Source organism: Engystomops pustulosus, chromosome 4 (assembly GCF_040894005.1).
Source record: "Engystomops pustulosus chromosome 4, aEngPut4.maternal, whole genome shotgun sequence".
In the NCBI taxonomy this organism is placed as follows: domain Eukaryota; kingdom Metazoa; phylum Chordata; class Amphibia; order Anura; family Leptodactylidae; genus Engystomops; species Engystomops pustulosus.
This window is the reverse complement of record NC_092414.1, coordinates 64836139-64859198: the sequence shown is the minus strand read 5'-3', so window position 1 is coordinate 64859198 and position 23060 is coordinate 64836139. Positions and strand designations below refer to the sequence as shown.

Below are 23060 nucleotides of genomic sequence, written 5' to 3'. Positions count from 1 at the left end.
CTCCTGATGTGCTCTGAAAGATGAGATTTTTATCTTCAAAATGACATCAAATGACATCAAAATATTTGTCTAAGTACTATAGAAACGAAGATTCTAGTTAAACTGCTAGTTAAATAGGGTAAAATCTGGTGACCAGTTGCTTTTTAAATTTCTCTCTTGACACTTTTAATAATGGAACTGTGCTGCAATGATGATGCTATAATAACATAATGCACATTTATTATTGGTAAATGATTGTAAAATATTTGCAATAGGCCCACTGTTCAGCAAAGCACAGTGTACAGAATATTGGAAGTGAAGAAAATCATACTAGTTATGGTTACTTTTAACCCTCAAATAAATGATATTGTATCATAGTAAAGCAGATAGGATTGTATAAGGACACAGGTCCATCAAATATAACCTATATGGCTAGTGTTCTAATACTGAAGAAGGCACAAGAACCCATAAGGAGTTCCAAAGGGGTTTTAAGATGATATATAGTTAAATCAGCATATAGTTTTAGTTAAAAAAAAGTTGGAAAGATTAAAAAAAAAGTTGGACAGAAAAAATAAATAGCATATTCTGCAATATCACTGAAGCTTTTTGTGAGGTCTTTGGTACAGTGTGTAAAAGTGCATCATAACATAGATTGATCGCTGTCCATGGTGCTGAAATACAAGGTGCGCATCGGCTTCATAGATATCTCTGTACATCTGCTTTCAAGAATCATTACACAAACAGGAAGCATAGTAACTTTAAATGCAAGATCTAATGCATTTTATAATGTAATGGAATTCCATTAAGCATGAGTTCTAGGAACGTACGAGACAGAAGGAGTAAAATACTCGACATGCAGTGAATAATAAGGAAGACGATATTGTAACAATTATAATAGTAATGATGCTGATACAGCTGGATTTCATTTAATCATAATTACTTTTATTCTTAATTTCATAAAAAGAACTGCTTGTATGGTAGAAGGCAGTCCCCGGTGAATTACTAATAACCACTTTGTGTTTAATAAATCTTTTTGTTCTTTTCCTGTAATACAAGGCTGTTTGTAGATGTGAGTCTCTGTGCACATTGATAAGTTGTTTGCTTGTTTCTCCCTTTGTTTTGATTTTCTTTCTTTTTTTTATTGCTACTTAGCAAAATATTTAGAAGCCTTTATTACAAAAGTTGGAAAAGGAGGGAGAGGGGGCTTAAAAAATGGCATAATAGACTACCTTTCATTTTTATATACAAGGAGGGGGCTTATCAAGCACTGACATACTGTGCACCAGCAGTTGATGTTCTCCCACTTTTCACGCAAATCTGGATATACCAGAAAGCTCTACTTGACCGTGTGGCTAGACAATTTTACACCAGGCCCTACTTGGTGAAGAATTGTGCTATAACCTGCACCAGGTTAAAGATAATGCACCAGCCCAAGACGTTCCTGCTCCTGTATCTGGGACAAAGCTCAATATACACCCTTCCCAACCACTTGGTGTGCAGGTTGTGTAAGCAGGAAAAAGTCACAATTCTCTCCTTGACAAATTCCTTCCATATTGCAGTCTATTTCATTCCATTTCATTCAATTTTCCTTGCATCTTAAATTTAATTTCATAATAGAATAAAAAAGGTAAAATAAAATCATTTAAATGCATGAATTACCCTTATATACTCGAGTATAAGCCGACCCGAGTATAAGCCGAGATCCCTAATTTTATCACCAAAAACTGGGAAAAACTATTCACTCGAGTATAAGCTGAGGGTGGGAAATGCGTTGGTCACAGCCTCCCCCAGTATATAGCCAGCAAGCCCCCAGTAGTATACAGCCAGCCAGCTCCCAATAGTATATAGCCAGCCTGCCCCCATGTAGTACACAGACAGCCAGGCCCAGGTAGTATACAGCCAGACAGCCTCCAGTAGTATACTGCCACCCCCTAGTAGTATACAGCCAGCCAGGCCCCATGTAGTATACAGCCTGCCAGCCTCCAGTAGTATACAGCCTGCCAGCCCCCAGTAGTATACAGCCAGCCCCCATGTAGTATATAGCCAGCCTGCCCCATGTAGTATACAACCAGCCTGCCCCCAGTAGTATACAGCCTGCCAGCCCCCATGTTGTATACAGCCAGCCCCTAGTAGTATACAGCCTGCCCCCCCCCAGCACAAAATAAACTTATATACTCACCCTCCGATGTTCGGCGCAGCTCCCGGGTCTCAGCTTGGCTCATCTTCTTTCTTCTGCACGGCTCCTCTTCTTTATTCTGTCTGCTGGCATGGATGCGGCCATGTTTTCTTCCAGCAGGCGCATACTATGACACGGCGCTGCTGACATCATAGTATGCGTCGGACGGCTAGAAGATAACATGGCCGCGTCCATGCCGGCAGTTAAAGAAGACAGAAGAAAGAAGAAGAGCCACGTGGAAGAAAAAAGAGGAGCCGCACCAACAGCGGGGACATCAGGGAGCCGCGGGGAGCATCGAGATGCCGGAGGGTGAGTATATAAGTTTTTTTTTTTTTTATAGACTCGTGTATAAGCCAAGGTGATGTTTATACACGAGTATATACGGTATGTAAAGCTACTAAAACATAAATTCTCTAAATCTGAACCTCAGAAAACTCAAGTATTAATATTTTTCTCCAATAAGCTCCCCCCGAAAAAATCCCAAATATTTCTTGTCCTACAAATAAAAAAAAACTTATGGATACACTGATGTATGAATCAAAATTGTAAAAAATGGTATCAAAAATACCCATATTGTGTAAAAGAAATAAAATACAATAGAAACATAACTGATAATGATGACCCTTTGAAATAATTTATACTACATGGAAAATCACATAAAATACTATGAAAAAAGCTGTATACTTCTGATTTTTTTTTTCTACTCAAAAATACTATTACGGTAAATTGTATTAATGAGCTATAATTCAAAATGATTCAATCAAAAAAGATACTCAGCTATTATTAATAAGCCCTTATATGAATGAATTTCTGCAAAAATGAGCTATAATCCTCTGGGGTGGGGAAATCAAAGTTAAATATAGATAACTAAACATTGTGGCCAGAGCAACATATGCTTTGCTTTTAGCCCCGTCAATACCAAGATCTCTACTTTATTTTTTGGATCAGTAGGAGCCCAGAAATACCAAATTTCTATAGTTTAGTGTCTCAATACCTTTAAAAAAATTTAAAAACCTTGCATTAAAAGATACCTTGCATCATCATATTCTGACACCTGCAGCTTTTTGACACTTCAGTGTACGGAGCTGTGTAAGGTGTTATTGTATGCGGGAAGAGATTATGTTTTCATTGATACCGTTTTGAAAACTGTACAACCTTTTGAAATAAAAATGGCAAAAAAGTGGCAATTCGGACATATAGATGCTATTTTCTTCTATGGGGTTCACTGCAGGAAATAATTATTTTAATATTTTAATAGATCAAACATTCTGAAACACGGCGATACCTAATATATTTATGATTTTACATGTTTATTTCTTTTTATATGTGTTCTAGGGAAAGTGGGGATGATTTGATTATTTATTTTATGTTTTTTATATTTTGTAAAACTTTAAAAAAAATTGTTAACCCCTCAACGACCTAGCCCTTTCTTGTTTTTTCATTTCCATTTTACACTCCACACCATCAAAATCTATAACATTTTTATTTTTACACGTAAAGAGCTCTGTGATGGCTTGTTTTCTGCATTAAAAATTATACTTCATAGTGATGGTATTTAATATTCCATGCTGTGTACTGGGAAACGGAATTTTTTTTACATCTTGACAATGACATGTCTACATTATTCTTTGGGTCGGTGCAATCACGGGGATGAGAAATTTGTATAGGTTTTACTGTATAATGTTTTCATACATTTACAGAAATTAAAACCTCCTGTATAAAGATCTTTTGATGACATTTTTAATGTTACCAGTTTAAGGACTGTATGAACTTTTGATCACTTCTTATTGAATTTTTAAATTTTTTTCAAAATTGTGAAAAAGTGCCAATTTTCGACTTTGAGGCGCTATTTTCCGTTACGAGGTAAACACAGTGAAAAAACATTATTATATTTTGATAGATAAGGCAAGTGCCGCCAATTTTTTGAAGCCGCCGTCAGCTTTGCTGGCACCAATCGCTGGTGTTACAATAACACCACAGAGTGTGCCAACCGGCATTTAAAGATGGCGGTGCTCAGCAGCAGAAATGTTAGGTACCACGGTTTCACATTGGGTGGTCATGAATTTATCCGGCCCTCAATATTTTTACTACAAAAATTAAAGAATATTGTTAAACCATGACCACAGTCACACTGACCCCATCACACCAGTTCTGCTGTGTTGTCTTTTCTTTCTGGTCCAAAAGATGCCATGCCAACACAATACATATGACCTCTTCAGCTATTCAATAAGCACAGCCATTAAAGGGAACCAGAATTTTCATATGACCCTCAATTTATCTTTTGTTACTGTGTTGCTTATTTAAGTGTTACACTATTCTTGGCAGTACTGAAATTATGGCATTATTATATTCAGGAACCAGTATTTCCAGCTACTTTTAGACTATTCTAAAAATGTTGATTTGCGTTTAGTTGGAAAATTGAGGCAGGCGGCATGAAAAAAACTATTACAAAGATGGATGTTTACAATTTGGAAAAATGTGAAAGCATAAAATCTAAGCAAGCTTTTCAAAACCTTTCTCAGAGTCCTACAAAAAGTGATGAAAATGTATGTTTCCTCCATTTGTATTCTTAATACTCCAACACTACAGATGTCATACACAAAATCCATATACAAAATCCAATTAAAATGTGGAATGGAAATGAGGAATCTATATGGAACATGCATATAGATTGAAATTTCCAAATCTTGTTTTTAAATGACTTAGACCGTAGAAAAAGACCAACTAATGCAAGTGATGGTTTAGAGATAGGGATAAGGTAAAGTCCAGTTTAGTATGCACCGGCTGCTATTATTGATAATAGTTTATTCATAGTCTATTTACATTACAATTTGTTCAATTGGTTATTATCTTCAACCACCAGCTTCCTCTCCAAAGGCGCCACACTGCTAATAGCTAGCACCTTTAGGGAAAAGTGGTCATTATCTACATATTGGCTGGTCTTGACCTCTTTATTAATCCTGTTCTCAAGTTATTAAGACTGTAGAGTACATGTATAATTCTACAGAACTGCAGGACATTGCCTATTGTTAGGCCTCATTCTTTATTTCTAAACTGGAAATAAGGTCATTATAGTAGAAGTTGTACACAATAAAGGAGTTTAAAAGCAAAAACATGTTTAAAATGAAAAACTCCTTTAAATGTTTTGCATTTCTGGTCCCTGGTTTCTGATGGACTGAGAGTGTTGACATCGTATTTGATGTCTACACTATAGACCAGTGATGGGCAACCTTTTGAGCTTGGTGTGTCAAAATTCACCAAAAAACCGAGCATAACTCGGGTGGTGTGTCACCTTGAAAAAAAACCCCATAATTTTGTGATATTTATAGTTTAAATAACAAATATGTATAATTATTTATTATTATCCTGCTAAATGGTGGGAAACGGCACCCATAGCACAGGCCTCTTCCAGCCTCCCCCTCACTTATCTCAGTAACGGCTAATCACACATTCATAACACCCCAGAACCTTTCACAGGATCTTCAGACAGCGATCACAGGACCTCCAGACAGCGACCACAGGGCCTCAGATATGCGATCACAGGGCCTCAGATATGCGATCACAGGGCCTCCAGACAGCGATATGCGATCAAAGGGCCTCAGATATGCGTCCCCTGCGGCGTTCCACTGCTCCCTGCTTGCTGCGCCAGACGGAAGTTCGGCTTACCGGAATTCCCAGGCCTTGATGCTCTCTGCCAAAGTTCTGCTGTTCTAGCCTACAGACCTCCGGCACTACTCTACACTACAGCTTTTTTTTTTTTATCCTCGGCTATTGCACATAGCCGTGTAGGAGCTGAGGATGACATGTAATTCTTCGGCGGCCGCGTGTCACTGAAAATGGCTACGCGTGTCAGTGCTGGCACGCGTGTCATAGGTTCGCCATCACTTTATCATATTTAACATCAAAAACCCCCTATATAATCCACCCAATTTCAAATCTGCAGCCCTCAAACTATTAGAAACAGCTTTTAGGAAGACTGTTAACCACTCGAGATCTTCATAGTAATTAAATCAAAATGGAGGCGAAATTTAGAATGGTCAAATTTTGTGGGTTATACATTCATTTAGCCCTAAAATTTACACATATGCAAAAGATAAAAAAGAGAAAGCTCTTCTTAAAATTTGTTACAGACACCCCCCCACATGTGGCCATTACTTGTTTTATGGGGCACAGCGATACGCTGAAAGGAAGGAGCTTTTGTAGGTTATAACATTTTAGCTTTTTTGTTATTGGGGCGATATGATGGCCTTTTTTTTTGTGGGATGAGATACTTTTTTTAGTGTTACCATTTTGGGGTTGGTATCCCCTATTGTTGAAAATTTAGGAACTTTTTTTTTTGAGGACATGAGCCAAAAAGCATCAATCCTGTACTGGATGTTTTACTTTTTATTTTTTGCTGTTCACCATATAGCCTAATAATCATGTTATCTTTATTATAAGGGTCAATACGATTACAGCAAAAACATACTTGAAAAATTTTTCTCCTGTTTTACTAAATTTGCCAAAATGCTAGAGCTCCACTGTAGATTCACAGACTGTTACACTGTGCAGGAGCACTTCTCCCTTCTCCTGTGTGAGATTACAGTGGACAGAGGGAGGGGGAAGTGATGAGGCCTGGGGGGTAATATGTGCTTCTGAACTCAAGCCTGTAAAACCAGAGACTTGAGGGACTGTGGTAATGGTCCCAAGAGCCCTTCTGGATCATCAATCTTTTAAAAATTGATTTTATAAGGAAGAAGGCCATGGATAACAAATATAATGTTAACACAGTCATAGTGCCTGGATATATGGGTAAGTGTTCCTGTTTCATCATGCTTGATTTCTATAGTACATTTTATTTAACATACCTATACATCTCTGAGCTCTTCATGCTTCAGATTTGTCAAGTACATGCCACATATGCTCAGACTCAGAACAAAAAAAATTTGAAGAATCAAGTCAACACCTACAATTAGAGATGAGCAAATCATTCAAGATTTGATGTTGCTCCAAATGTTTTGGAAATTGGTATGTAACCCCCTCCAATCCTTTATAAATAGAGATTTGCAGACCCGTAGTTTCAGTTAGGTTTGTCCACACGAGCTAGGTATATTACCGAATTTGGCAGCCAACACCCCCTGGCTAGTCATGGCCATGGCTTGTAGCAAGGGGTCGACTTGACTGTTGAGCCACCCATATGTCTGGGTCGCACAGCCGAACCTGAATGGCGAAACCCAAACAAAAAACATTTTCTACAATTATTTATCGGGCAAACCCTAACAATAACCCTCACCCTAATGAAAAAAAAAATCTGTATTTTACAGAGCTAGAATTGGTTATACAGGCGGTCCCCTACTTAAGAACACTCGACTTACATACGACCCATAGTTACAAACGGACCTCAGCATATTGGTAATTTATTGTACTTTAGTCCTAGGCTACAATAATCAGCTGTAACAGCTATCACAGGTGTCTGTAATGAAGATTTAGTGTTAATATTGATTCTTATGACAACCCAACATTTTTAAAATCCAATTGTCACAGAGACCAAAAAACTTCTGGCTGGGATTACAATGATAAAATATACAGTTCTGACTTACATACAAACTCAACTTAAGAACAAACCTACAGACCCTATCTTGTATGTAACCCGGGGACTGCCTGTATACCGATTTCCAGGACAATTGGAGTGACATCAGTTCTTCCAAAGTGAATCCGAGAAAAGTGTTCCATAGTAAGGAAAGAAACCTCCTCAACCCCATTCATGGCAGTCAGAATTAGTTTGTGGATCAATGTCTATTAAAAACAAAGAATTTTCCATAATAACTTCACTGCTCTAATCTCCTTACAACCCATTTTAAAAATGAAAGGTAGGTTTTACACAGACGTGACATGATGAGATGTGACAAAGAAAGTTATATGTTCCCTTACTTGTTTTATCTAATTAGAATGGTCTCATAATCAGATCTGCCGAACTTCCTAGGCTGTATGTAGTAATAAGCCATTACCTGCTGACCTCCATTATCTACGGGTTACTGAGCATAATCCAGCCATTTAAAAACATAATTGATTTTACACTCGAATGAGAAGAAAAACTACAGTGACAAAAACCTTATGTGCAAGTTTAATTGACTCAAGAAAAAAATAGAGCATTAGTAACATATGAGCTGCATCTGCTTTATTTCACTGCACAGTCTAGGCTCCTCTATAAGGAGGTTTAAGACATTTTCTAAAAATAAATCCCTGCTTTTCCAAAAATACTATAATTAATCTGCATAATGTTCTCAATAAATAAAACAGAACACAACTTTATGTCACAGCTACTAGGAGTCAAGCCCATGTAGCTTTCAAAGTGGTTTTCCTTGACATATACTGGTATATATACATATATAATGATGACCAGAAACTGTTCAGGCTTGTATGACTGCTGCCCGCTCTCCGATGGCCTGCAGCCCCCTGGCAGTTCACATTGCGATTCTTTCAGGGCTCGTATGCCAGTCTGCCCTGATAAATGCACCCCCAAGACTCACAAAACACATTAGGACCCATCCATCATATATATATATATAAATATATACACACAATAAGGGCATTACAAATGGTTTCATTTTTTTAAAACAACCATGTAACATCTGTGTCTACTTTGACAGCACCATTCTCTACCCATAAAGTAAAGATACGCTAGTGACTGTGATTTTGTACTTAGTCTGCCTTCTGTCCTGTAGTAGTCTGAACTCTGTCTTATTCCACTCCTGGCTTATTAATTTATTTGCACCACACCTGCCTATCTCCTGACTTTATTTTCCACTGCAGACAGTAATGGATAGATGTCTCCTTTGCTCACATTCCTTCCTTACTAGTCCGGATGTCAAGGAATTCATCTAATCACTTTCTGGAATGGAACTTTGATATCTCATAAGGAATTTGTGAGCAATTCACAGTGTTTGTTGCAAGTATTCCTTGGAGCATGGTAACATTTTCTGGACTTCCACATTTTGGATTATTTGACCTGCAGCCTGTCTTCTAATCATCCACTTGTCTCGTTACTATGTACTTCACTGTCCTCTTGGTTTTGATTTGTACGATTCTTCTATATTTTGTCCTATTCTTGTCTCAGTGTTTTCAGTTATCACCTACCACTTGGGTAGCATCGGAAACAGCTGAGAGGGAGTGTCTAGCTTTACTGTCCTTGTCTGTATTACCTTTTCATCCTTGTCCGTTCCCTTACTGCAGCATTACAAAAAGAGCCAAAATACATTCATGTCAATTAAATATTACATTTTCTTTTAGAATACAGAACCAGAGTAAATAAAAAAGTTGTAAATTAGATGGTGTTCTTAAGGGGTTACACACAGTACCTTGAATCCATGAAAGAGAATTAATAGGAGACCTCCACATTTATACACATGTTTTCTTGAAAAGAAGTAATTATTGATGAAGAACACATGCTGTAGGAACAGTCATTATGTGACCAATCTGCATGTTTTTACCTGTGGTATTAAAAAGGTAACTCATAAATTACAGCTACTCCTTTGAAATTTTATTGAATTTCTTAACCTTGTTCCACCAGAGGGAGCTGTTTGAGCACTTGTGCATATACAGGAAGCTGGAAACTTACAACTATACTGTTGTTTTACATAATTATTAGTATGAAAGAGCATGTTTTTGTATGTGCATATATATATTTATATAGATAGATAGATAGATAGATAGATAGATAGATAGATAGATAGATAGATAGATAGATAGATAGATGTATATAATAGATATATACTATATTTGCTCTACTACAGTTTCTGAATAATCTATTGTAATGATACATTTTTATACACATATTTTCTAGGTGTGAACTGTAAATATATTGAGGTAGGCTCATAAGTTCAGGGTATGGCTTTATAGTGCAATGTGATACATTTACAAGGAAATATAGTGATCATCATCCATCACTGTTATATACATCACTGTTATAGGATTGAAGAGCCAGCAAAATGGGGCTCATTGCATAAAATACAAAAAGATAATACATTGCTAGGTGGTGTACTACGGTAGTATGTGTTAATCAACACCTAGCTATTTTCATTATTGTTTTGCAAAGCTTTTCTAGTTAATAGATATTGGATTGTTCAGTAACAACTGTGACATTCAACTGTATCTGTCAGCTGAATATAGTATCTTATATAACGGCAACTTATTGTAGCTAAAGAACCATATACTATTACCCAACTTTATCAGAAATGTCTGAGGTAAAACTGTTCTAGTTGCCCATGGAAACCAATCAGAGCACAGCTTTAATTTTTTAAACAACTGTGGGAAAAATGAAAGCTGAGCTCTGATTGGTTGCCATTAACAACTAGAACAGTTCTGCTCTAACAGACACTTCTAATAAATCCCACCATATTTATGATCAAAAGGTTAAAGGGGTTGTCCACTTTCAGCAAGCAATTGATATAGTTTGAGTAATGAAAAGCTTTAGACTTTTCCATTATATTTTCTATATCAATTCTTCATGGTTTTCTAGATCTCTGCTTGCTGTCATTGTACAGAAAGCTTCTATGTTTACTTCCAGTAGATAGAAATCGGTCCATGGACAGACAGTGCACAAACCGTTATTATCACAGATACTGATGAAAGCAATGGCTTGTACACCCACCTGTCCACCACAAGAGCATGGCCAGATGTGTACCTCAGGAGATATGGTGTTATGAAGCTTGTCACTGTCAAGACTTTCATAGACGTCCTTTCTGCACGGGGTATGTGCAAATAGGACGTATATAGCCGTATGGCAGTCCTGAAGGGGTTAATATAAATAAATGCAAGGCTTATAAGCCAAAACTTCTCACTAACTTGAAGTACAAAATGTCACAGCAAAACTATTTCAAAACCACCTGGGTGAGTCTTAGCATGCTAAAGGTATTACTGGATGAAGTGACAAATAGGTCTTACTCATCAAGGTAAAAGTGAGGTTGGTAACAAAGGGGTTAAAGAAAGATTAGTAATTTATGACTGATACTATCAGATACAATGAAAATCAAGACCTAAAATATAATGCATTTTCAACATTATAAGACAAATATTTAGGAAAAACTAATTGAATTAGATATTCCCAAATAACTTGTCTACCCTCAAACACAGCACACATACATAGAAACCGCCAGACATTTAACATTTCATGCATATTTCTTTTGGTACACATGGAGATTTTTGACTTCCCTTGCCACTTTCCAAAACAGGAACTTGTTAAGTTTCGTGAGAAGGTTTACAGGCATGAAAGATTTATTATGTTTCATGCCTGCAGTCTGGCGTGATAGCTTGATACAGGGTAGGAGTCAATTGTAACAAAATTAGATGCATGCTATACTGCAGTATTGGAGAATCAAGACTGTTGTGAAAACACTGGACATTGGAAAAAATTGTCAAGAGATGTTTTCAAAAGTCAAAATGGTGTAAAAAACTCCACGTCAAACATCAAAAGACCCGAAGGTCAACCTGGAACCGTCTGTGATCATGGTTTCAACAAGGACCATACGCCACAGACTAAACCGAACAGGAGTTTTATGGACAAAGGCCAAGGAACTAACCATTGCTGAAGCCAAGAAATAAAGGAACAACTGATCTTTTCCAAAGAGAACCATGACAAGTCAAAGTCCTTTTGGTAAAATGTTCAGTTGACAAATGAAACAAAGATAAAGCAATGTAAAGCAGTTTGTTTACAGACGGCACCTTGAAGTGTATAATGACCCTAACAATGGTTTAGCATGATGGAGGATTAATAATGCGGTGGGGTTGCTTTGCTGCGTTAGGTACTGGAGAGAATCATAAAACTAGTGTAAGAAAACTTGGTTTAAGTCAAAGATCATGGGTCTAACAGCAAGACAATGAACCAAACCACACATCCAAATGCACAAACGAATGGTTGACAAAATGGACTGTAGTACAATGGCCAGCTATTATTCCTGGCCTGCCATTGGGACAAAGAACCCCGAAAACATTCAAGAGCTTAAACAAACTGCAAATGGAGAAAAAGTGGGGAAAATGCCATCTACGTACCAGTGCCATTAGCTTATAGAACGCTACAAGAAATGTTTGGAGGCATCAATGCCAAAGATATACACTTGAGTGAAATGCACACCAATGTCACATACTTTACTACTTTCATTTGAGCTCTGCTAGTCCTGATGAGAACGGTCACATGGCTCACAAAGGTCAGCCTTTCATGTACTGCTCCTGTGATCTCTTAACTGAAGGACGGACAGGGTTGTGTTTTTCACATGTTTTCACCATAAGAGGAAGCTGGATCTAATGATGATAATTAGTTTTCTCTCCTGCACTGATTACGTTATGGGTTGGTAAGGAGAGTTTAGGAGAGAGTTCACATAGCTTGGGAAAGTGCTTCAGCACTCACTTTGTGCAAAAATAAATTGAATTTTAACTTTTTTTTTCCAATCAATCTGCTTTCAGTACCCCATAATGAAAAATGTAAAAGCACAATTTTAGAAATTTGACACTAGACACTAGAAATTAATCTCTGGGGTTTTTCTTTCTCTAGATTATTTGCCAGCAATAAATTTAGCTTAGTGGACATGATTTGGAAAGATAGAGCCCTGTCCTTCCATGGAGGAAACCTTGGGAGGAAATCCAGGGAGGAAACTCAGGAAACTACAAGGGGGAACAAACTTCCAGTTACGTTCAGAGATGGAACTGTGTTAAGGCATAGATCTGGAGATGGGTACAAATAAATTTGCAGAACTGAAGCAGAGAGCCGTGTGGCCTCAAAATTCTTAAATGGGTAAAGTTTGAAATAGCCTGGACTCTTCTAAGAGCTGGCTGGTCACCAAACCAAACAAATAATTAGGAAAGAAGGGCATTGGTAGGTGGGATGACTAGAAACACAATGGTCACAATGGTGACTGTGCAAAGAACAACCTGAGTGCAGATGGTCAATCATGACCAAAGCACTCAACTAATCAAAGCTTTATGGCACAGTGGTCAGGAGGAAGCATTTCCTTGCTAAAAGACACTTGAAAGCCTAAGATTTCTCAGAGAACTTAGATTATAAACCCAGATCGAAATTTATATTATCAATTCTAAGTTTGAAATATTGAGGAAACCAAACACTGCTCATCACCTGCACGCTACCATCCCTGTAGTAAATTATGGCAACTATTTGGGGGGTTATTATTCAGTATCTGGGACAAAAAGACTGCCTGGGGTTGACAAAAATCTAAAGGAGAGAGTTGAGAGATATGCATGATGAAAACCTGATCCAGAGTGACCTGGGCTGAAGGTTGACCATTGTACAAGACAATTGTCCTAAACACACAACCAAGACAACACAAGAGTGTTGAATGCTGTGAATGTCATGAAGCATCTCAGCCAAAGAAAAGATTTGAGGTCAGCCGAACATATCTGTAGATACGTGAAAATAACGTTTAACCATTTTCTTTTTTCTTATTTTTTTTTCTGGCCCAAACACCAGAGGTTTTTGAATTTTCCATTTACAGAGATGTACAGTATGCTGTCTTGTTTTCTGTGAGACAAATTGTACTTCCTAGTAGGACCATGAATGTTTCATGCTATTTACTGAGAAGCTGGGACAAAAATCTGAATGCAATAAATCTAATGAACAAATGTACATGGGCCCCTTAGGATGTTTGAAACATACTGTAGAGATTCTGTTCCCTTATACAATATACTGATACACAACTGTATTGCAACATATTGTCAATTTATGTATGTGACCCTTTTCTGCCTATCATAGCAACAGATATTCAATGATTTCATCTTCCATGGTGGCAAGCAATATGGCATTCAACTGCGGCACTGAAAAGGCTAACAGCTGCAGTCAGTGCCTTTGGCAGCCTGTTTTAGTGGTTCATTATTGAGAGGCATGGGCAACTGATCAGTGCCTCCGATGACATCACTGGGGGTTGACAATTTTGGCCAAGAAGGCTACTTTATAACATGGACCTGGAGTGCATTGTTAAAATTGTTTAAATTCCAACCTACTCACATAAAAAGATATTAAAATCTGTTACTCAACGAGGACGGCAGTCATCGCCCGACCCAGGGTTTCGCCTTACAGCTTCTTTCGGAGCATGCCCCAGAAGAAGCTGTAAGGCGAAAACCCTGGGTTAGGCGATGACTGGGTTACTCGTGAAGTAACAGATATTCGCATTTTTATCTTTTTATGTGAGTAGATTATTTGAAACCGTCTACGCTATGTTCGTTTATATCTTCTCTACATAGTGGATGGAGCTATGAAAGAAATGTGAGGAGAAAGGAACGCAGCGGTTTCGTGTCTGAATGGCAGTTTCTGGTCGTTCTTATAGTTGCTGAGAAATCGCTTATGAGAGGTTTATAACAAATTGCTGGGCCACAGCAGGGGGTGCTATAACAAAAAATGATCTTATACCTTTACACTTTCTCATCACTGCAGCATTTTTACATATAAAACCAAGAGAATGGGAGTGACAGGAGCCGCAGTGTTGGACTGGAGGCAAGAAAAGAGGTTCATATAAGTCCCTTGGTTGGTTTATAACACCCCTTGCTCCTGCCAAAAATTTGTCAATTACAGACAACCTCTTTTCTTCTCAAAAGTGGTACATCCAATTATGCAAATGTATGCAAATAAAAATCTCACGGTAAAAATTATGACAATCTATATAACAAATTTGTGACAGTAGTGCTTCATCAACAATGACCTTGATCTTCTATATGCAAACAAGATCACATTAATATTATTTTACATATAAGTAATATTAATTTGTTAAGTAATTTGCTTTACAATGCTGGTAAACAGTAGAATAGTACAAGCCAGAGCTGAAATGAGTCTTCCTTAGTGACTCATTATAGGTGAATATTTGTGCTATTACTGAATCCAATGTAAAACAGTCTGCAGTGAATTCAGTGCACTGTTGACTATGTGTTAATGAGCCGTAGTTTTGTGAAAGTTACAGTTGAATCACATAAGTGTCCTGATTGTAAATACAGCTGTAGGGTTCATTCACATTGCCATTTGCGGCCGCATGTACGTCCCCATAGATGGCGGCGGTGCCGATCCGGTCCGCACAGGGCAAAAAGATAGAGCATTTTCTATCTTTCTGTGAGTGTGCGGCCGTGCGCCGCTGTTTTCTTTGGAGGGAGGAGGGGCCACCACCATCTCCTCTCTGCCGACACGGCGGGCATACCGCGTGTGAATGTACCCGTACTTGAGATATGTCAGCAGCCATTCCTATGTCATTATTTCTTCCCAGGGCTAAATATTTTACAAAGTTGCAATAATTGAACTACAATGTGGCTGCCTCTTAACACCATAATATGGCCTTCAGGACACAGCGCTTTTTTTTGTTTTTCCCAGTTCAAATTTTAAAACACATAGGGGCACATTTACTAAGCTCCGTGCACCAGTTTTCTGTTTGAATTAGCATATTCATTCATTTGCATATATGTTGTAGTGCAAAATGCTTACACTGGTATTTAAGAAGTATCTGCATCACATTTGTGTCGCATTAGGACTATTTTGTGGTGCGGCTGCACTTTATTCTTCATGCAACAGAAATTTCTGCATTGAAGGGGGCGTTCCATTCTCAGATGGACCATGCGCCAGATTTAACATGGAAAGTCCCAGAGAATTGTGTTGCACACCCCATATTAAAGGTGCACCAAAAAAAAAGTGGTCCACTCTGTCGGTAAGTGCAGAGGGAACCAGATTCATGAAGAACGTGCACCAAAAATCCTGAATCTGGCGCCATCTGCACTATACACAGGCAAACTGCACATGGGTGCAGTTTGCGCTTGTCTTAGTAAATGTGCCCCATGACTTTTTCATTTTTTGTCTGACATGGGCATATGAGGGCTTGTTTTTTGTGTTAAGATTTGTATTTTATAAAGGGTTGATTTTTATGGTAAAATTTGCATAATGATTCAACTCTTTCCTGCAGTTGCACAGAATCAAACATCTGCCACTTGTTTTTTAATTAAACCTTTTTACACAGTACAGTACACTGTATAGTATAATAAACATAATAACATTATTATGTAGGTTAGTAAGTATTATGTAGGTTAAGGTAAAGGTTAAATAGGTACAATTAACCGGTTCGCGACCGCCCGCCGTGTATTCACGGCGGTGGTCGCGTTCCGATGCTTGGAGAGGGCTCGCGGGCCGAGCCCTCTCCATAGCCGGTAAGTCTCTGCTGCATATTGCAGCAAAGGCTTACCGGTAACACCCGTGATTGGTGCCAGCACCGATCGCGAGTGTTTTCTTGCTGATCGCCGCCGGCAAAGCTGCCGGCGGCTTCAAAAAGATGGCGGCGCCCATCCGAGGATCGCCGCTCCCCGTGACGTCATCGGGGAGCGGCGATCCGTCTTCATGGTAGCTTCGGGTCTCACGAAGACCCGAAGCTATTTCGGGTTAACCCATTCATTACAATGTGCTATCAGTAGTATGGCAGTATATGGTAGGATCGATCAGACAACCTAGGGTTAAAGTACCCTAGGGAGTCTGAAAAATAGTAAAAATAAAAATAAAAAAAAGTTAAAAAAAAAATTATAATTAAAAAACCTAAAAATTCAAATCACCCCCCTTTCCCTAGAACTGATATAAATATAAATAAACAGTAAAAATCATAAACACATTAGATATCGCCGCATCCGAAAATGCCTGATCTATCAAAATATAATAACGGTTTTTCACTGCGTTTAACCCCGTAACGGAAAATCGCATCCAAAGTCAAAAATGTTGCTCTTTTTTGCTTTAAAAAAAAAAAAATTCTATAAAAAGTGATCAAAAGGTCGTACAGTCCTAAAAATAATATCATTGAAAACATCATCAAAAGTCGCAAAAGATGACACCACCCTCAACTCCATACACCAAAGTATGGAAAAGTTATAAGCACAAGAAGACGGCAAAAAAAAAAATTTTGTTCATGAGGTTTTAATTTTTGTAAATGTATGAAAACATTATAAAACCTATACAAATTTGGTATCCCTGTAATCGTACTGACCCAAAGAATAAATTAGATGCGTCATTTGTGGCGTGAAGTGAAAGCCGTAATATCCAAGCCCACAAGAATACGACACAAATGCGTTTTTTCATCATTTTCACTGCATTTGGAATTTTCTTCCCGCTTCCCAGTACATGGCATGGAATATTCAATGTGATCACTATGAAGTGCAATTTGTTACGCAAAAAACGAGCCGACACATAGCTTTTTATGTGTAAAAATAAAAAAGTTATAGATTTTTGAAGGTGGGGAGTGAAAAATGGAAATTTAAAAACGGGAAAGGGCCCGGTCCTTAACCGGTTAAATGGTACATCTGGCTTTTTGAAAGCTTTCTATTATGTATTTTTGGGAGGTAGGAAGCACTGAAATTGCAATTTTTAATTAGTTTTTATTTAAATTTTTTATGTCCTTCACATGATGGACAAATTAATTAGCAAAGGTTGACAATACCAATTTTGTGTGTGGGGTGGTTTTATTTTCATAATATAATTATATATAGGAAAATGGTTGATTTTTGTGCTGAATTTTTTTAAACTTTTTTTTTTACTGTCCCACTATGAGATTTACACTGGGGATACCTTGATCTCTACTTCTGAACTGCAATGTATTGTATATCTCAGAGTTTAACTGACAGTCTGCCTATTAGACCCAGTCTTGGACCGGGCCTAATAGGTCACCATACATGGCAGACACAAAGGGCTTCATCAGACCTACATCTGCCATGGAAACCTCCCAGCACCCTGTGATCGCATTGCGGGAGGCCAGTGGAGTGACAGAGGAAATCCTGTTTCCTCTGTCTGTTTCCTTGGCTGCCATAATCGTGCTTGATCATGGCAGTTAAGAGATCTCCCTGTCAGGCAGATGCAGCAGGCACCAGGCAGTATGTAACAGCCAGTCTCTTGCTGTGGAAATAGATCGCCCAAATGTAGCAACGTCCCAATAATTAGGACAATCTATTTTGTCCTACATCATTAAGTAGTCAAAGAAGAGACATTTCACTTCCTCACACGTGATAATTATCATACTAAGAATTTTTTATAGCTCAAACGGTTACTGAGATATCAGTCCCAGTATTTTACGATAGTAATCCTCTTGTCAGAGAGGAAGATCTGGAGTGGAGGTAGGGGTATCTTCTCTGACATTGTCCAATCAGCAGCAGGCAATGTAAGAGAAGCTGTTCTGTAGGTGCACAGTGTGATCTACCTATGTTCATCTGTCAATGTCTACAGCTGCACAAACTTTTTAAGAGGCCTCCATATTGAATTGCAGTTCAGTTATTACAACACTGTAACCAGGGCCAGGGCCAGCACCTGGCATACCTAGGCAAGTGTTAGGGCCCTCGGCTGCTGGGAAAAAATGTTGTCCAAAAAACCTGCTTTTTGCTGGTTATCTGGCTACCTAAAGCTGCCCTTAAATACACAATTATACCTATGTATTTAAGGAATAGGTAAAATTGCTTATGACAGAGATGCAGCACTGCACAGTTACTGCTCCTGTATCTATGTATGCTTCGCTTACCACTACACAGTGTGTGCGTCTTGAGAGGCTGCACCATCTGAAGAGGATTCACCATTAATTGAGGAGCACTGTTTCATATTCATTGGGGGCATCTGGGTGATGTCTCTAGAAACTGCCCATATTATTAATGGAGGGAGCAGTGCCTGTGGGGCACCAATGTCTATAAGATTGTTGTTACACAAACATAAATCCTGTGTGAATAAAATATAGGGGAGCTTGCCGCAGCATTTCTGCATATAGGGCCATGGGATTCAGAAACCCTGTTCACACGTTACACAGGACTGCAGTACCCAAAAGTCCCAAATTTTACATTGGCTTGTTACATCCTGACCTCCTTTCTTTATTTGCATAGGACTACTGACACTCCCTGTCTTTTTTAACTTAAGGAGGCAATCAATCCTATATGTCTTTAGTTCTACATTTTTAATATAGCCATGTGATTTCACTGCAAAGGGGCCCACTACGGCTCTTTTGCCCATGAGCCTACTTAAATCTGGAGTCAAACCTGATTTTAACAATCTTGATCACACTCAAAATACTTAGCGCCAGGAAGAAGAAATTACATATCTGCTGATACATCTTAACAGCAAAGTATGTTCCTCACCACATGTATGAGTAGTGAAAGTGTTTTGCATCCTTTAATAGGCTAAAATACATTAATTTTAAGCTTTTAGAATATTTCTCTAGCCCCCACCGTTACTGAGCAATCAGCTGGGCAGTGCCAGGGCATCTTCTCCAACACAGGACAACCCATTTTACAGTAGAGAGCCATATTAGGTGCTGGAACTAATGGAAATAACTGCTTGAGAATCTGTCTGCATTAGTAGAATAGAGCCTATTAAAAGGTTAAATGGTCCTCAATGTCAGGTTATACATAATTTCACTTTCACCAGTCCCCCAGTCAGCCAAGGATAGAATACTACTATAAAATGTCTTCTGCCAGTCCAGATTCAATAGTAATATACAGGCAGACCCCAGGTTAAGATAGGTTCCTTACGTTTTTTCGTAAGTTGAATTTGTGTGTAAGTCGGAACTGTATAATTTATAATTCTATCCCCGACAAAAATGTTCTTTTGTCCCAGTGACAATTGGATTTTCAAATTTTTTTGCTGTGATGGGACCAAGGATTATCAATAGAGATGAGCGAGTATACTCGTCTGAGTATACTGCTCGGTCGAGTATTAGCATACTCGGACCGGCTAGTTACTCGGACGAGTATCTCGCCGGCTCGAGATCGAGCAGTAAATTAATAAAATAAATAGAATAAAAGTATTTTTATTGTAAAAAAAAAATATTACACATGTTTGCAGATGTTTTACTTGTAAGAACACATTGAAATAACACTATTCTTCACTTTCCAGGTGTTCGCGCGTATCTCCCGCTAAGTTAGGAGATGTGCACGAACATCTGGAATGTGAAGAATAGTGTTCTTTCAATGTGTTCTGCACTTAAATGGTCCTGTATTCACTGTTTTTAATGTTTTAATTCTATTCTTCACTTTGCAGCTGTGCGCGCGTATCTCCGAACCTATCGGGAGACACGCGCGCACACCTGCAATGTGAAGAATAGAATTAAAACATTAAAAACAGTGAACACAGGAGCATTTAAGTGCAGAACACATTGAAAGAACACTATTCTTCACATTCCAGATGTTCGTGCACATCTCCTAACTTAGCGGGAGACACGCGCGAACACCTGCAAAGTGAAGAATAGTGTTATTTCAATGTGTTCTTACAAGTAAAACATCTGCAAACATCTGGAATTTTTTTTTTTGCACTGTTCTTTTACTGTTCAGTTTTATTAAAAAAATGCTCGGGTCTCCCATTGACTTCAATGGGGCTCGTTATTCGAGACGAGCACTCGAGCATCTGGAAAAGTTCGTCTCGAATAACGAGCACCCGAGCATTTTAGTGCTCGCTCATCTCTAATTATCAATAAAGCTTCATTACAGACACCTTACAGCTGATCATTACAGTCTGGGACTATAGTAAAGCATTCAGAGAGCTTCAACAGAGGTCACAATGGGTAGAGGGGGCCGTCTGTAACTAGGGGTCGTCTGTAAGTCAGGAGTCCTTAAGTAAAGGACCGTCTGTATAAGAATTGCAAAATGAAAAAAAAATTTGATGCAATGCATATAACAGACTGCTACAAACAGCATAAGACTTCCGTTATTGTTGTAATTAGGATGAAAGAAATGCTTCACACATGATTTTCATATCATTTTTCCCAGGGGCACTGGATAGACAAGAGCCATTATCTTGGTCCATGCAGGAAGCATTATCTTGCTCAGCAGCCTGTTATCCATCCGAAGACACCAGATGAATTAGTAAGGGCGACTGACACCGCTAAAGCTACACATGTCAGGGTTTTGTTTGTAACGTTCTTTTCTGAAAAATAAACTTCTCCATGTGAAACCAAGTGTAGAAATGCAAAATCAAAGCAGTACTTCCACATCTGCTGCACTTGAATTGTGTACCATTAAGCATTAATGGATCTTTCTGCTGTGCCTTATTGACATTATGGACTAACACGGAGCACTGGTATACTTACCTAAAGTGCTGGCTGTTTTATGAGAAGCGCCAGTATGTGGATGGTCATGGACGCAGCTTGAATAACATTTATTATTAATGTTGGGGAATTCATTAAACTTTCCAGGTTCTACTTTAATAGCTGACAGCCCTTCACTTGTTATTAGGTCACATAAAAAGATTATCTCAATTACTGTATAGTCAATTAGAGAGACTAATGAGAGAGCAGTACAAAATAATTATAGTTATAATATGGGCTAAAATGTAAAACACGTAAAAACTGCTTAGATCTTTTACCATATTTTTTGGACTATTAGACGTTTCTTACTATAGGACGCTCCCCAGATTTAGGCTTCCAAAAAAAGGAAAAATATATTTGACACCAATTAAAATATCGCCGTTGGTCGCACTAAAGCACAGCGCACACAGACATACAGATACACACACAGCTCTGCATCATCCATAGTTACACACACACAACACTGCATCATCCATAGTTACAAACTCAGATCTTCATCATCCATAGTTACACACTCAGCTCTGCATCATCCATAGTTACACACACAGCTCTGCATCATCCATCCAGATACACACACAGGCCTGCATCATCCATCCAGATACACACACAGCTCTGCATCATCCATCCAGATATACACAGCTCTGCATCATCCATTCAGATACACACACAGCTCTGTATCATCCATCCAGATACACACACAGCTCTGCATCATCCATCCAGATACACACACAGCTCTGCATCATCCATTCAGATACACACACAGCTCTGCATAATCCATTCAGATACACACACAGATCTGCATCATCTATTCAGATACACACACAGCTCTGCATCATCCATAGTTACACACACAGCTCTGCATCATCCATCCAGGTACACACACAGCTCTGCATCATCTATCCAGATACACACACAGCTCTGCATCATCCATCCAGATAAACACACAGCTCTGCATCATCCATCCAGATATACACACAGCTCTGCATCATCCATAGTTACACACCCAGCTCTGCATCATCTATAGTTACACACTCAGCCCTGTATCATCCATCCAGATACACACTCAGCTCTGCATCATCCATCCAGATACACACTCACCCCTGCATCATCCATATTTACACACACAACTCTGTATCATCCATAGTTACACACAGCCCTGCATCATCCAGATACACACACAGCTCTGCATCATCCATCCAAAAACACACTCAGTTCTACATCATCCATCCAGATACACATGCAGCCCTGCATCATCCATCCAGATATACACTCAGCTCTGAATCACCCATCCAGATACACACTCAGACACCCCCACACACATACACACACATACTTCCCCAATTCTCCTTCTTCTTACCCTGCCCCAGCGCAGCATGGCAGTATCAGACCTGTGGTGATGTAAGAAGCATGTGATCTGTCACATGACTCTCACATCACCGCTGGTCCTGTACCTGTAGGCAGAGGGAGAGAACAGTACAGAGGCTCTCCTCTCTGGGAGATTGGGTGCAGCTCTATATCAGGGCATCACCCTACCTCCATTACAGCAGTCAGGAGGGTCTGGCAGTGCTGGATTCTCCTGACCTTCGGTCTATAAGACGCAGGCACTTTTTAGCAAGATGTTTTCTTTCTACAAAGTGCATCTTATAGTCCTAAAATAGGGTACATCTTATAAAAATAGCTTTAGTTTAAACCTAGGCAGTTAAAAAAGGAAAATGCTGCTCAGGGGCGTAACTACAAGAATCAGGGCTCCATAGCAGACCTTTGAATGGGCCCTCCCTCAGAAAATATACATATTTGTATACTCCCATATTCATACACTTACCGTTGCACATTTATCTTATTACACAGATTTGTTACAC

General features: G+C 38.7%; 1 long non-coding RNA gene across 1 annotated transcript in view; it reads left to right on the top strand.

Annotated features, from left to right (window-relative positions):
* Window positions 1-21000, top strand: part of LOC140128984 (uncharacterized) — a 33942-nt gene extending 12942 nt beyond the window's left edge. Inside the window, exon 4 of the long non-coding RNA XR_011855228.1 lies at window positions 20885-21000. This is a non-coding gene — a long non-coding RNA (uncharacterized lncRNA). The remainder of the gene's footprint in view (window positions 1-20884) is intronic.
* The last annotated feature ends 2060 nt before the right edge of the window (window positions 21001-23060 follow it).